At 34.7% G+C, this 18,273-nt stretch overlaps 1 protein-coding gene across 3 annotated transcripts in view; it reads right to left on the bottom strand.

Annotated features, from left to right (window-relative positions):
• LMX1B (LIM homeobox transcription factor 1 beta) overlaps nucleotides 1–18,273 on the bottom strand; it is a 111,968-nt gene that overhangs the window by 52,655 nt on the left and 41,040 nt on the right. The window lies entirely within an intron of this gene.

Raw genomic sequence — 18,273 nt, 5'->3', positions numbered from 1 at the left:
TGATAAACTATATTTAGAGTCTTTAGTGGAATTTCACATCTATTCTTCGATGGAAGAGGCCCCGGAGGTCCCAGAAGTTTATCTGCTTTTACACCTTCTTCTATGTTGGTCTAATAAAAGGTCAACTACAACTCAAGACATCGTTTTCTCTTGGGCTAATATGTCTTTTTCATGAAGATTTTGTCTTAATACGGAATGGGCCAACTACCAGTGGTCAGCTAGGTCTCAAGAAGGTACTGCTACAACCAAGTCACCAAGATTGACTTAAAGACACATCCCAAAGTGTCACCTTTGTGTCACCTCCTGAGTTGAGTCACCTCTAAAGAAAGACATTTTAAGATGTTGTCTTTACGTTATGTAATTATATGTGGGTAAAACCAAAAGTTGAATGAACGCAAGCTAAAAATAATGAACAACAGGACAGATGCAAAGTACCCTGAAAATATATTGGAAAGCAGAAACACATGCCACATAGTGTGGTACCAATGCTATATTTCATGCTTGACTTTAGGGAATGTTAATAAGGATTAAAAACATACTCTGCAAATCAACAAATCATAGAGAAACTGCCAATTAGAATTTCTTCCTTCAGATCTCTGTTCTCCAACACTACCAAGAGAAGAATGTAATTATTTCTATACGTACCTGACTATGCTTTAGACTAAAGAGAGCAGAACCAGGGCTTTAAACACTACAATGGATATTCTTGTTTAATGGCAGTATAAGCCAGAGCTGTGTGTCTCCCCTTCTTTTCTGCTGTTGTACAAGACATCAAAGTTCGACGATTCGGGTACAATTTAAGCATTAGCCAATAAATGTGATTAAGATAACGCTTCCAGAAAGACGTGTGTCTGGGACTGATATAGTCATATGGAATACAGATGTGGTTTTGATTTGTGTCTGACTTTAAAAAATCAGCTGATTTCAGTAGAGATGGTACGAGGGGACACTGCCAGATTCTACTTATTAGCAGGGTCAAGTTTAGCTCTATGACATCAAAGCTCTGCGGTTTATTTGAGTCTATAAAAAAAAAATTCTTCGTTATAAGAACACCACTTCTTTTTGTGTATTGTTATGGCTGCCATGGGAAGGGCTAAGGCAGCTCTGAAATATCACTCCTTTTGTTGAAGAAAGCCTGTGCTATTATTAAATCCTATCCAGCTAAGGGGGGGGAAAAATTAGATCGCATTAACTTGAAAAATAAAAAAAAGAACAGAAAACGTGTGTGGGAGTAGCATGAGCATGAGATGGCTGCCATTTTGAATCCTTGAATTCATAGCTCTGGATAACCTAATTTATGTTTTTTTTGTAGCATAAGATTATTTTTCTGCTACATGCCTAGCATTTAAATGTGTGGATGGACAAAACTACACATCAATAGGAACGTGTGAATATATATATATATATATATATATATATATATATATTCTTCTGTTTATAATATAACGTTTTAGGAGTAGTAAGCAACTAAATCCCACTTCAGAAGCCATAGTTTTATCCTCCCTCTTTAGCCAGAATGCATGAAGTATATTATCTCAGCGTGCGCATGCTTTTGATGAATGCTGTCACCACGGCCAATTTTAATTCAATCCAAAACAGAAATGCGGCTACATCTAGAGCCTGAGCAAACTGCAGCAGGAAGACGTTTCCCTTGTATAAAGCATGTAACGCTGCGGGTGAGACTACACAGCTCTTTTAATCTTTTTCTCTTTTTTTCAGCATTTGAAGTGAATTATTACCTAGTAGCAACAAGGAAGATTGGAGTATTTATCAAATGTGATGATCTCTTATCTGCACACGCTTTGCATGCATGGCTTCAGAATGGCTTTGCTGTGCAGAGACCCAATTTGCTCCATGTACAGATCAAATTAGACAGCATTTAATGCACAACATTATAGAGGGACTCATACACATCCCTACAATATAAAGATAAATTATATTTCAAAACCATTTTCACTTTTAATGCAATTAAAATGTATTTACCATTAGCCATTTTCCAAAAAAAAAAAACAATTTTTTGAAGGAATAGTTCCCTTAGAAATAAAACCATTTTTAAGTTGTGTTTACACGTTTACCTCTGTTGTTTTTTTCTTTTTATTCTACTTAACACAATGTATCCTTTATGTTTGCTTATAACTTATCATAAACCCGGCATTAACCCCTTAAGGACAATGGGTGGTCCCTAAACCCTTTGAAAACAATGCATTTTGCATGTACGGGCTTTGTCATTAAGGGGTTAAAAGTGTCCCCAGATCTTATTTAAAAAATACCGAGGTTATGTAATGCGATGTCCACACAATAGGACATATTTCTTTGGAATATCATTATTCATGTGGTGGCCCATGCATCTTTGTTCATTCATATGGTTTATTTCTTTGTAAAGCCTTTAAAAGGAATATAACGTTGGGGCCATGTGTTGCTGTAAACATACAAAATCATTGTCATAAGGACTATTTTGACTACATACTTTTGAATGTCTTGAAAGGAACTTAAAATAACACAGGCTGAAGATCTCAGCACTATACAGAGTTATGCTTTCCATTTTTAAAAAAGTGGGCTCCAGTGGGTTAATAATGCCTACTTATTGAAATCTAAAACATCTGCATTATCTTTCCCTAAGTCCCTCTTACTAAGCAGTGAGAACTTCTACAATTGTTTTCATTCCATCTTGTTTGATGCTCCATGGGGTTACAGACCGAACACAAATCATCTCAGGCTTAGTACGTAGGGGTGGGGGGCTGAAACCCAATATCCAAAATACTCAGTGTCTACAAACAAGGGCTCATTTTTCCTAGAGAAGACCTCCATGACTCCATGAATTTAAAAAGACATACAGTGTATACTTTAACCACATTTATGGTCATGTTTAAACACGTCACTTTGTGTAAATGTTACTGGGTCAACAGAAGACCCCAAACTACAAATTCACCTGTTCTGTGGTGAGAAACTATCTAGGTTGCCTCTCTGATGGCATGCTTCTATGAGACCTTAAGGAAGAGCCATCTCATACCTGTCTGGCATCCCTCTTTAATTATGAGAGACAGCATTAGTACATGTGTTCTGCTAGACACTGAGAAGGTGACAGGTCTCCTTTAAATGTCTACAATACACAAACAAAGCCTATCGCACTACTTCTATCAGACATCAGTGAGCTACTTAAATCTTCAAAGTGGAATCTCGACTAACTAGCCAGTAAACGCACACCCGTCATTTCTGAGTATTCCTTAAGTGACCTCATAGTATCCCTTGAACGTAATGTCTTGGGCAGCACAGCTATTGCTGGAAAAAATACCTTCTGGTCTAATCCACTTTGAGCTCCTTGTTCCTGTGGCTGCTGATTTTATTTAAACCCTGTCTACCCTCTATTTTTTAAACAGATGAAAATAATATTTACCATATAACCTCAGTTTCATACAGAGAAACAGACAATTCTTTGCCAAGACTGGACAAGACGTGTGCTTGCTTATTAAGCTTGCAGCAGTTCAGCAGCAAAATGGGTAGCGTTTGCCTGCACTGTGTTTTCTCTTAACAAAAAGGAAAATAATGTACAGAGATTTTATTAACTTGTATATATGTTCAGAGTTTTTTTTTTGCGTTTGGACACAGTCCAAAATATTTTCCCTAGTCAATAAAATAATCTGTGGTAATGATCCCCATACTGAACAATCCATCACAGAATTTCTATTGATTTGGTAGTTGGCTACTGACTTAAAACACTTAAAAAAAAAAAGAAATACACAAAACTTAAATTATTTATTAAGTTTGCTTCAATGACATTAACATTTTTGGTTCTTTGTAGACCATTATGAAATCATAAAATTCCAATAATTTGGAGACCCCTCCCCTTTAATGTTTTCTTATGTGAATATTTTGTTGTTGTCTATTTTCTGTTTACTATAAGTTAATATTAAGTTTATATAAACATATATATATATATATATATATATATATATATATATATATATATATATATATATATATATACACTGTATGGACAAAAGTATTGGGACATTGGCATTCTAAATACATAGGCATTAATATGAAGTTGGTGAAATATGAAAATTCCCACAGCTTCCACTCTTCTGCTTTCCACAAGATTTTGGAGAGTTTCTTTGGAAATGTTTGCCCATTCATCCAGTAGAGCATTTGGGAGGTCAGGCACTGATGTCGGATGAGAAGGCCTGGCTCATCCAACCATGTCTTTATGGACCCTGCATTGTACACTGGGGAACAGTCATTCCGGAAAAGAAAAGGGCCTTCCTCAAACTGCCCCCAAATTTCAAAATGCTTCCAAGTTGTTATAGCTACATTTTAATGTCTATGTAATTAAAATGCAATGCCATAAACGTCCCTATGGGTGTAATGGTCAGCTGTCCCAATACTTTTGTCTATATAGTGTATGTATGTAGTGTATAAATTATAATTTGTAACCAAGGGTCCCTTGCAGGGAAAAGCAACTCTTCTGACTTGTCTGGTGGATGTAGAATTAATAATGCCTATACATGTATGTGTGTATTTGTATATGTGTGTATGTGTAGTGTACGTGTTCAAGTCATTGACACCAGGCTCAGACTTATTTAGGAACATGCTGAGTAACTTAGTACACGGCAGATCAGAAGGCCTAGGACAGCAGGGACAGAGCCGGACGGTGCTATCCCAAGAGTCTTTCTTTTCCATGCTTGACATGAATAAAGGGATTAGGATGGTATATTTCCGCCAGCTCTCTCTGTGGGACAATGGGTTCCAAGGTTTAGTGTCACACTCTCTGATACAAATACAGCAGGCTGTCAATCAGATTTCATCGAGACACTTGTGTCACTTCCATAATCTTATTAGCAGATAAAAACAGGCAAATCCTCTCTAGAATAGAACGTTACATTTAATAGCTCATACAATTCGTTTAATCCTTCTGGTCATCAGGCCATGTAGCCCCTCCGGAGGAATTTACCATTAAAAAAAAGGGGTTGTAGTTTTGCGTTGTAAATGACATGGGAATTCTGAGTGCACAATCCCTAACTTATCCAAAATCTTTAACCAACTTTATTGCAAACTGCATTTAATGGTCCATTGAGCTTGTAACAATGTTTTTCTGTGTACCGATAAAATCTAGTTGCTTATGGACGATAGGAGATTGCGCAATGGCGTTACAGACGCGTGGATTTTACCTCCAGAGAGCTTGGTCTTTCGGTCATAGGTTGGAATGTAATATTTCCAATAATATTTAGATGAAAATATTCTTTACTTATTCTAGTTTAAAAAGTGTGTGTTTCCCTGAGTTGTGTGAGCCAAAACTGTGAGGGTATATTTTTCTGTTCACTTAAAAGATTAAAAAATGGATGAGAATTATAATAATATACACAAATCTACATTAATAGAAGTCCTATGGTCATGATTTGTTTAATCTTTTACTTTTTATTTAAAATATATAGTTTTTATAAAAAGGAGGATGTCTGACAATTGTTTTACACTTAGTTATGGAGTGTATTTAATTAGTAAACTATATTGTTTGGTCTCTCGTGTGAAGGACCCAGTTATATACATTGTATGTGTGAAAGAGATGGTCCACCTATGGTCCACCCATAGTTCTCTCCACCTATGGTCCACCCCTCTTTCCTCCCCTGAGGCCTAAAAGGCACAACAATGTGTAGAGAAACTCCGCAAATTATAAATTCAATTATTTAAATAAAATACTATATTTTTCTTGTAAATGTCAAGTTACATTAATAGCCATGAACGGGCCAGAAAATCAACAACAACAACAAAATAAATCACACATAACTACATATTTTCCTTTTTATCACACCCAAGTATTAACAATAATTCAAACAACACACTAATTAAAAAAAGGTTTGAAACAAATTTTGTTAGAGTTGAATATGTTCCATTTTCCTTCAAATTTAAAAAAATAATACACCTTCATAGTCTGACTTCTTATTTCCCATTTGGCTCTGCAAATGCTAATTTTTTTAGACCAACACATCCAAAGGATCTAATAAAGAATAATATTTGCCTCCATTGGCCTATGTGTGAGAAGCATAGGAAATGCTGTCAGTGAGGCATTGCAATGTTACAATCTAGCTTGTGATGGCAGGCTGTGGCTCTTATAAACAGTTAATCCCGGGAGCGGGTCTACTTTAAGCAAACACACAAGCCATCACTTCTCCATCAAATTACACCTTCCTAGAACATTTTAACACAAACTTTTCTCAGGGAAGCAGATAGATTCTTTTCGCAGACTTGAGGTCAGCTTTTCACTTTTAAAAGTGTATAATTCACAAATAAACATATATGGGCAAAAAAAAAAAAAAAAAAATGAGAGAAAAAAAAATCTTATAGCCCCAGCAGGGAAGAAACTGTTATTTCTGGCGTCAGATAACACAAGACGTTTATGACATGAAATTCAGATCAGCGCAAGGCTGATGAAATGGCAGGCCATCGCTAGTCTACTTCCTCGGGCTTCCTGCATTAGCATTTGAAAATGCTTCCCTTCCTCTGAAATATGCCTGTAAGAAAATCTACATTTTGCCTTCTGATTCCGCAGGCAAAAAGGTAAAAAAAAAATGTGTGTTTTCAATTGCATTCCATTAGGATTCGTATACTAACCTAGATCATTTTTCCATGTAATAACACAATTCTCTTTGATGTTAGAGTATTGTTATGTGGATCCTAAGACTGAAATAAGTTGTTTTATTTTGCACAAGCTCTGGAGACAAAGGGTTATTTTCATAATGAACTACTTTGGGCGCAAACATTCAATAAAGTGACATTTTTGTGTTTTCTAGGGGAGTTTTGTGTTATTATGTAATTGTCTTCATTAAACTGTCATCGAAGGGTTAATAATATGCAGCCAGGTACGAATGACTCAGAACGACAAAAGAGATCATTTTAAGCGCAGAAGCCTGTGTATCTATTAAAGATTAAGTTAATTAATGTTCTTATAAACACTAATTATACCCTCCATAAAATTCTTTTATAACGATTCCAGAAAAGATTAGGCCGGGATGAAGAAAGAAAAAGGTGTTTTTTTCTGTCTGGTGCCACTACAGAAGTGTCTTGACAAAATGCATGTATTACGGATAAAATACTGATTGATGGTTTTATAACCATTAATTATTATTGGGATGCAATATATATATATTGTTTTTACGAGGTAATCAAGTGAAAGTGTTCCACCCCATATAATGTGTTCGGCCTAAAGAGATTCTAACATTAGTTTGAAGAAAGGTTACCAAACTCAGCTGCATTGGGGGGGGGGGTAACTTTATTTGATACACTTTTCAGTCACTGTGTGTATATAAACACTGATGTATGACGCAGTAATGATACGTACTCAATTATTTATTAAAAATACAATTATAGGATTAGAATTATTTGTGAGTCATAGCTAAAAGTGTTTGGACTTTAAGCATATAAACAACCAAGGAAGAGGCTATGTGACAGGAAAATTCTATCCGAACATGAAACGTGCGTACATACATATAATGACATGCTTTGTATTTTAGCAGAACGCGTCACAGAACTCGCCAGCGAGTCCACGGGCCTTTAGAGGGATCCACGATTACATCGCAGATTTCAATGCACAGCAACACTGAGGAAGCCATTTTGTTTTCCAGCAGACATTAGCTGCTTTTGAACTTGAGAGAGCACATCAAATCAAAATGTCAGAAGAATAATAAATACAAAGCACATTTCTAATAGCTCATAGGGCCCTGGCTGGCCGGGCTTATTACTTAGTTTACTACAATGAATACTAAGGAAAAGTGACTCCCTTCATACTGCCTATATCTAATTGTGGATGCCCTTATAATAATAAATGGAACTGCACTTATGTGAGATAATTCAAACAAATTCTATCAATAAATTCTATAAATACATTCCACCTCTTCGTTACATCCAGCACTGAAATGCAATTCACCTTCACGTTTAATGGACACTCCAGCCATCATATGCAATTTAATGTATATGACAGCTCGGTGGCCCATTTACATTTTTGCGAGATCCCCACTGCAAATGCATGAAGGGATTCTGTAGAATAAAGACATGAGGTTTACTATGGGCTTGAAATATAATATAAAAGAGTCACAACTGGCAATTATTGTATGTTGATTTCGTCACACTCTGTGCAAACCTCTGTCTAACTTGTTGGCACTGATAGTTATCACTATGTTGCTCTTTAAATTCTAAATACGTTCAAAGAAACACATTGCTATAGAAAATTTACATGTGTTCATTTTTAAGATAATTCAAGCAGAGGTTCATGCAATTGTCATATTTTAAAATGAATATACCCATTGTCGTAACGTAAGGAAGGACACAGCAGAAATGTCTGATTTAATTTTTTTTTTTTAATATTTCCTAGACATTTTGATCTCCATACCACTTTCAGTTTGCTGTAAATCTATTCCAATATTATCTGCCTAGGTGACTTTAAGCAATAGAAATCCTGAACCTCGAAGGCCCTGAGTAGACGCATTGTGTACACGAGTCCCCCACCGGCTCATTAGCCCCTCTACAAAAGTTCAGCAAAAGCTTTAGTTTCTAACAGATGTGACACCGGTATGTGTTATGTGGTTTATTAACATCCAAGTAAAAAAAGCGTACAATATAAACAAAACCTAAACCAACTGCTACAGTGTGATACAACTGATTGCACAAGTACACTATTTTCACCTTCTTAAAGGCGAAAGGTTCTGCATTTACATTTGTCTCATCGGAGTTTCTAGCTAAGCATAGAAAAGCTTCACACTATCGTCACAGATAGTATTAATTACTAGTTTGTTTTTAGGTAACAAAAATGCCTGGTACAAACAAAACCGGGGAAAACATGACGGTGTGACTTGGGTACAAACATCGAACTAAAAGAAGACATTTTCCAAGTACTGCTTTTGGTATGTAAGTCAGTACAAAAGCCTAAGGCATTACCTGACTCAAATATTTGAGTTATCTTCCAGCTGCCTCCCTCGCTCAGGTCACATTTATAACACCTTCTCTTCCTGTGAACAAATCTTTCTTTACTTTTACTCAGGTTAAAAAAAAAAAAAAACAGTCACCTTAAAGCAAGGTGCTAAGACTCGTATCCAACCTCCCTTTCACATGTCGGCCAATGGAGTATGCAAGACATCACAAGGTGATGATACATTATCCATTAAAAAAGCTAATAAAAACAGGTTAAACAACACATTTGATCCCATATTTGATGTAAATAGAAACAAATATTTTGATTAGTATCAAAAAGAAGGGAAATCATGGGGGGGGGGTATGTGTGTATTTTGCCGATGTCTGTATGCAGACTTTTTGTATCACAATACAGATCTTATAGAGTCAGATTTAATTAAAGCCATTAAAATAGAAGCAGAATAAGCAGCTTCTTATGGCCAGTAATGGTCTAAGGTTCTTTACAGGATGTGAGATGAGACATTAAATTACAATAAATGAGTGACAAATAAATATATTATTATTATTATTATTATTATTATTATTATTATTGTTTTCAGTTAACAGTAAGGGGCACAACAGAATGCCCTACCATGCCGTTAGAATGTGTAAATCGGCACAGCTACTGGTGAATGGTAAACATATGATGGATTTATATATAGCAAGAAAAACCGAGAGACTCAAAATGGAACAAAGGTTATGAGTCTATAGTGTGCAGACCTAAAGCGGTAACTTTATGTTCAAATAACAATAAATATATAGAATCTTTTTACATTGCAAGGCAGTGGCTGGAAGCCAGGCATCCCCTAATTTGTTGGAAAGCTTTGGCAAATCCAGTTTACTAATTGGCGAAAACAGACCCGGTAAAATGCCAGTTTGCGTTCTTTGTTCCAAAGGTCTGTGTTTCTAATGGATTCCTAATGGTATCCCTGGAAGTAGGTAAGTTGTATATTGATAGCATATGTATGCACATACTACTTTTTTTCTTTTTGTATTTCTGTGTGCACACGCACAAATAACATTTTCTTTTAATGATCATGGTGTGCCATTTATTCTGTGTTATGTCTATGTAACGACATTTAATATATTTTAATATGAATTAGTCAACAGGCATTGGTCAGGTAAGTGAAGGAGCAGAGCCCCTCATTTAAATATTGCTCAGATGTCACTGAAACGGGGACAGTGAAGAAAACGTAACATTTGTACCTCTAATCCTGGAGAAAGTGTGTAGGTGCGTTATTGACACGTGGATTGTCAACTAAAATAATCAGGTATTTCGCTGTGTACAGGCCACACATTTAATACTTTTATTTCAAAGCAGTCCGCCTGGCACACTGGGCAAATGCTTTATATGCCCAGATGTACGCTGCGTGAGCATAAAAACGTAGCATGTTGCTGCGCACATCCAGCTGTCTGCTGCACCTACGTCATCAGGTGGCCGCTGGACTTACAGTGCCAGGGCCGCCTCGACTTTGTCTGGCCCTGTTTCAAAATATATGATATATTTTAAGGCAAATCAGTGAGCCTTGCCTGTCCAGCCTAAAAAAAACCTGCATCATTTTATCTACATATAGAAAAATATATATTGTTCTTGAAGTAGACCATTAAACAATCGACAGCCAAATTGGCTTCACCAGGTCAAATGCTTTCTAGAATCATTAGTTGTTATCTTCTGTTGCTACATTGCCAAGCATCCCTTAGAATATTTCTACCCAGTGATTGGTGAATCTGCCAAATTCTGTACATCAATACAAATACAGCTGCAGTTTCGCCATTGAACTATAATTTGATCGGTCTCAGTAATGAAAAACCAGCTGAACTAGCTTCATTGAGTAAATAACTAAAATGAAAGCAGCCAGAAAATATCTTGTATGTCATCCTTCAGCAAATCAACTCCTTAAACTTTCTTTTTGATGATATCAAAACGTTACATCTGCAAGGTCGTAGCTGATAATAATCCACTAAATAAAGCTAAATTTTGCTTAATAACTAGTTAAATCCTGGTGCTCGACAGGCCAACATGGACTAGAAGCAGACCAGTTTAAAAAATAAGTATAATAACAATGTGTATGCAGCTTATTTAAACTGATTACCTATATTTAAAGACCTTTATTTAATATAAAACAATTTGCAAATGTATTTCACGATAATATATTTGAAATTGTATTGTGCTGTTTTTCAGCCGACTAGGGGAAGTTATTTTCCTTTACACCTTTCACTTCCTGTTGCCTTTGACAGCAGTGTTCTGCGGAAATAATTCCAATGTTATTTGTTGCACTCTTCCTCATACAACAAACCGTGTATTTACAGTTTCAAAATGTACTTTTACATCAGAGAAATGTGGATATCATTTATTTCCTTTTAATTAAGATTTCTAGAAGCATCCTGTCTACTATTTTCACCTTAAACGTCATTTTATATACAGCATCATTTAATTATTTTACAATAATAATTTATATTCCATATATCATTATATATATATATATATATATATATATATCATTAAACACATGAAAGAACACACAAATATATTATACATAATATATAAATTGCTAGTTTAGAGCTATTTGTTGGCTTTTGTCAATGTCCTCTGATCTAATACATGATATCATTTGAAGTTAAATATTGTTGCTGCTTAAAATTTATAATTAAGAAAATGCAATTATCTTATAACTATGTCTTGATAAATATAAGACCAAAAACAAGATATTTAACCTGTTATCGCACTTGTTATTTCTTTTATTGAAGGTTGGCAAATGTTATAAATAATGCACCAGAACTGTAAACACTTTTTGTTCTATTTCTGGCTGTCTTTGCTGTAAAATGCGTAGTATATTGTCTGCCCCTTCTGCTGCCAAAGAGGTCATTAAAAAGCAATGTAGCTCAAAAGAACAACGCTGATCAAATTACTACCTTAACACCCTTAATTTTAATTATCTCATGAAAATAATACTTTTGGGTTACCAAACTTAACATGAACAGGTTCTTTTGCAAAAAAAAAATAACCTATTTTAAATTATGCATGATTACCTATGATGCCAATTACCTATGGTCATTGAATACGCGCTATATTACATAGACTGCTAAATTACATTTGAGATATATTTTTAATCTTGAGTGAATCCTATCACAAGTATATTTATATATAAATGGATATAACTAACATCAGGACATAAAAATGTTTCTAAAGCAATAGTTATTTTTATGTCATTCTTCTAAAACTTTCTATAATAGCTTTTATATTCCAGATATTAAGCAGGATCTTGGTTACAGGGAGCAAGATATATTTTTCTATATTCTTTCAGGAGATGCCACCCCTATTATTAAGGCTAAGCGTGCTTAACATATAGCATAAATTACAATTGCCTTTAAAGTAACCCTCAGTCTGCAGAATTATAAGATGAGAATAAAGCGTTTTAGGAAAATGACTTCATCCTGCATTTCTGTATTACCTGGTTATTTTCATGTTGCACTCCCTGCATCAGAAAACATTTGCAGACAGGTTTTTGGCGCACGCTAAGTTGCTGCACTTTGACAGCTGTGTATTGGATGGATCAACTGCATTTGGAAAAATGCGTCAAAGTTGAGTGGAAACTGCATTATCCGGCATCAACCCCTGGTGTAGGATATGGTGCCAGGTAGTTAGCTGCACTTAGTATTAAAGAGAGTGCTAAAATGGAAACAATATCTGAAAAACAGATTTTTCTTCATGAAACAGTAACATCCTATTCTGAGCATTTGAGAATATGAGCAAACTTTCACATACATGAAAAACTGTTATTCATGTCAAAACTTTCACAGCATGAGATTAAGGGTAATCATTTCGACCATTGTTTCATGTGTTGCAAACCCTCAGATGTAAAGAGCTATCCAAAAGCGTGTGTAGTGTTTTGTATAAACTCACAGGCTCGTTTACTCAATGTGGAGTTTTTGGAGAACACACAAAGTAAGGAGTGCAAGGATGTAGAGTCAGCCTAAAATGTGATCAGTGATTATTGACAGACTTAACCCTTCTATCATCCTTAAAATGGGTTGTATGTAGCACAGCTGGGGTATAAATGTGATGTATACAAATGTATACATCATAAATGTATGGGGAAGAGTTGCCCGCAAAAAGACTTTATGTCCTAGGTCCCTGAAAGCCTTAAGCCAGGTTAATTCTCTGAAACTGCTCATACCTGGTAATATAGAGGGGTTAATTGTCTAAAACTGCTCATGTCTAGTAATGACTGTATGTATATTATAATATAAATATTATATTACATTCCCAAGGCTTCCTAATAATTTAGTAATCTAAAATGTATTTTCTGTATATGTGACAGTGTGTGCATATGTGAATCAGTGTACATGTGAGGTATAGATCTATATATACCTATATATATATATTGTATAATATACATCCCTGAACGGCACAGATAAAATGTAGTCATCCTAGTATGGGGTCTGGATGTCCCATGCATAGGCCTAGTTTGACCTGCTTTTAGGCCAGCCAAGAAATGATGCCTGCTTCCTTGATCAAGGAACAGGTTAGCAATTTTCAGAGTGAGACTAAGCCAGCTAGATAATAATCTTAATATTAGTGACATGGTTGTCTAAAAGTACATTTTATGTCACAATGTATATTTGATAGTTCATAGGTATCAAATTAGGACATACATTTCCTTAAACTTAAGGCCATACAATCATTTTCACAAGTAAAGTCTGATGACAAACTGTAAGTGAAGAGCAATCACCATGGGAACTCAATGTTTTTGCTGGTCTCTTGGTTTTTTAAAATATGATCCAATATTTTCATGAAGCCCCATCTTTCAATGGATTTGCTATAAAAGGAAAATGTTTACTCCTTAGGGTGTTAAGCTGCCCTACCACTCATATATTTCTGATTACAATATTTTCTGTAGGAACAAAATTTAAAATCTCCCCTTTGCTTTTTGTTCTGCACTCTCATATATATAGTCATCACCTGTTACCCGGAACTTCTAAAGTTGCGCATATTCTAAACATATACTATATAAACCAAAAGGAATAATGGAAGAAACTACATATATTTAGTATCAAGTTGGGCTAAGTAATTGGACTTTTCATTTATATATAAGCTGCAAAATGTTCTCTCTGGAGACAAAAATGATCCAGTTCAAATACTTTTCTGAGGAATGTTTTCACCGTTTTCAGTAACCTGTTGTCAGAAGTTACAAATGAGCCTTCGCAGAATAATATGAGGCAGTGGCTTTAATATGATATATATATATAACATGGTCAACTCTTGTTACAAGATAGTGTCCTTGTTCATTATCACTAATTACATTTTGCCAATCTTTTAGAGAATTCTCAGTAAATTATACATTATAGATATTTAGATTATTTTATTGAACCCCCCCCCCCCAAATTGGCTCATTCATAATAGGGTATTAAAAATGAATACAATAATATGAATTATAATTAACATTGCCCTGTATGGATTTTGGTTGAAATATACGTGCGCAGAGACATGGTTATGCATCTTGAAATGTAAAAAATAATAATGTACATACTTATTTATGCACAAATCCTGATTTATAATGATATAGCACAGATCACAAAAAAATAAATATTGTAAGTTTCATTAAAAAAAAAAAAAGGCAAGCGGAAAAAGACCCTTTTTATTAAACCTTCCCAGAAATGCTGTTTAGACATACTCTCCTATCTTTCCATAAAGGTCTGGTAGCGACGGGTTCATTGGTAACAGCCCCACAGCAGGTTATCATGTCCACTCACACCAGGTGCTGTGATATAACAATGAATTACAAGAAGATATCTCTCTTAATTGCCAGTAAGCATGAATACCTCAACAGGGTCCCACTAGTCATAAACGGGCGACAATACTCAGCTCACTGGCTATGGGAGAGGCCTACACACAATGCATTCCAAGTCTCTCGTACTAAGTGGGTCAATACTGCCTATATCTCTCCTATATATCCGCCTCGTATACTGTTCTGCCACGGTATACCTATATAAATCATATGTTCAATAAACATACTAAATTACATATTTTTGTATAATATAAATATAAGCAAGTTCTGTTTTCCTGTATCCTACAGAAGATTTGACCAGTATTTAACAATAAAAATTGATAAAATAATAATTGATACAACTGTTGTACAAAAGTTTTTTTTTTTACATATCAGTCTTCTATTTCAATACCAGGTAAGAAATAATAAAAACATATAACACAACACAAATATTTAACTTTTAAAAAAAGTTGAGAAGGATGAGAGGAGGCCATTAAGCGCATGGAATCATTATTAGGTGGTATCTGCGGTCCTCCTCCCTCTCTAATAAAAATAGGAGTGTATTAAACGTCGCTGGCGAATTTCAGGGTATCCGAGAAAATAGAAAAATCCCAGAACAGTTGTAACCTCAAAAAATATTTATAGTCGGCATGTCATGTTAGCATTTAGCGAGGGTTTCCAAGGAGAAGAAATTTCATGCTGTAGGTACGAAATAAATATTGTTGCTAGGAATTACCACAGGCCTGTTTGGAAGCTTTTTGAAAGGCTGACAAAGACTGATGCAAAGCAATAGATGTTTCTCTTTGTGTCCTGCCAGACTTCTAGCAGAGACATATTATGTCTCAGTGATTGAAGTGGCTGTGCTCACCCCACTACACAAAAAGACCCTAAATTTTACTGACAACCATGGAGAGGACATTTAAGAGTCTCTCCCCTCTCTCTTTTTTTTTAAGTGATACTCCACTGTTTGAGTTGTTACATGGATCCCACAGTTTGGAGGAAACATGATATTGTCAAAATAGAAGACCAAATAAAAAGCAACTAAATCCTGACTGAGAGGTAGGGAAACAACAATATTTCAATCAAGCTCTCTCCTTTTCTTATTGCCACTTGAAGAGTTAAGTCTGAATGTACAGTAATTCACAATGATAACAATGTGTGCTCCACAACAAAAGACACTACTTCAATTTTCAGAACACACTAGCTGAGCTCCTCCCAACACAAAAACTGGAAGAAGAAAGATAAAAAGGTTTGGTTGAATATATATATATATATATATATATATATATATATATATAACACAAACACTATATATATATAAGCACAACAGTTGCATAAATATTTGTTTCAGATATGTGCTATTACATAGTATTTGCTGGGCATGCACTGATTTCCTTCTTTTGTTTTATGTACATATATACAATAATATATATATATATATATATATATATATATATACACACACACATATATATATATATATATATATATATATATATATATATATATAGAGGGAGGGGATATTAGACTCACGTGTATATGTGTATATACATAGAGCTATGATGACACAAACATTTTTTTTACATATTAGTAAATGATGACATCAATTGACCTCCAGTGAATTATTATAACACTATGAATAATATGAATGGCATTATTAATTACCCAATATGCAGTTTCTTGCAAGCACACTAAGGCCAGTACTTTGGGCACACTTTGATAATGATGTGTTATGTAGATGGCCTCTGTGGTTAGCTTGGCTGTGTTTGGGGCAGTGAGAGGACACTGGGACAGGCAGAACTATAAGGCATTATCCTGATGTCCCCAACAAAGGTATAGAGAGAACATATAGGAGGTGTGCGGAGGCGGGGGTAATGTCATTAATAGTGTCACGGGGGTGGCTATGCAATCCTATAGCCGATGCAACGTAAACACACCTTATGCTAACAATCAGATGTTTTGCTTGCGGGAGGAAGATTAAAAATGTTGCGGGAGGATTATTAATGTTTTTTTTTTTTTTAAATAAACAAAACACGAGTTTACTTATCATTCTCCCCAAAAACACCGGCCGTTAAGCTTCGTTTACATATTTGGGTGTAAAATGGGGGCAAACAACACTGACTTTGATTGGACAACGATTAAAAGTCATTATCCGCATTCATTTAAAACGTTAAACACCCCCCCCCGCACTATTCAGATTCAGAAAAATCGCACTGCTTTACACTATCGTGACCTCCAGAGCGGCAACGAAGGGGTTAATATTATGAGCTACATGACTATAGTTTCAGATCTGTATATATATATATATATATATAGATATATATATATATATATATATATACATAGTTACCTAATTGATAATATACATATATAAATATACATATTCTGCTATTTAATCCATATATGTATATACCCATATATATTACTCTTGTTTAGAAGTTTAAATAAAATAGATATAAAATATATGAATAATTCAGGGGATGCATAGATCTATTATACACAGGAGACGCGTTATCGCCCGTAAAATATTAAGGCGATATTACCTTGTAATTATGGCGTTAAATGCCGCAGTAAGTGATCGGGCGTGATATGGGGTGGGTGTCTGTACACGTCGTACTTTCCCGAATGGAAGGAAAAAATCTCAGTATATATTCTGCAAGGACCAAAACCTGCTAAATATGGTTCCCTTATAGCATTTAAGCTCTGTGTGTTTTCAGTCTACAGAGTATGGAGACACAGATGCGAAGTCTGATTTCAATTTGCCATTTATGAAACTATTTGCTAAAAATAATGCGGCTTTTTAGGTTATATAGTTACGATGTATTCGGGAGTTATACATTAAAATAATATTTCATAAAGGAGTGATAGGCAAAGCAGCTCCAGTACAATCTGTATCATAAAACCATATATATATATAGTATATACTAATATTCTACTGAGCTTCATCTGGCACACACACATTTATATATACCGGTATATATATATATATATATATATATATATATATATACAATATAAGATATATAAGCTTATATATATATATATATATATATATATATATATAATGTATGTTTGTGTCCTAGAATTACTAAATACGAATATTAATATCCCGTTAATATCCCGTATATACTATATACTTTTTTTTTTAATTCCTAATTGTAACATCAATATGAAATTGGAAATCCTCCGAAATTAAGAAAAAAATTAAAAGCTAATTTTACTCCTTGAGATTTATATTTTTGAGATGCAGAAATCATCGACAATTGATGAATCGAACGAACACAATTTCTACAGTTTGTAGCGCTCGGTAAATCTCCCCGGAGTTTGCGTGTCAGGTTCCTCTGTGTAATATATAACTTGTAATTTGTAGAATAATATTTTTTCTGATATCACCTTAAGCTCCGGTAGAATTATTCAGATAGCAGCGTAATTCTGGTCCGGTTTATGGCAATACTGGTGTTATTTTTAACCCGGATAAATATTCGTTTTTGCCAACTGGTTAATGTTAAATTTAAAGAATCTGATTTTATAACATCGACTTCTTATAAATATGATGCCACTGTTTATTTAG

The sequence above is a fragment of the Spea bombifrons genome, chromosome 8, assembly GCF_027358695.1.
Source record: "Spea bombifrons isolate aSpeBom1 chromosome 8, aSpeBom1.2.pri, whole genome shotgun sequence".
Taxonomy (NCBI): Eukaryota; Metazoa; Chordata; class Amphibia; order Anura; family Pelobatidae; genus Spea; species Spea bombifrons.
Note: the sequence above shows the minus strand (reverse complement) of the source record. Positions and strands in the feature narration are given on the sequence as shown.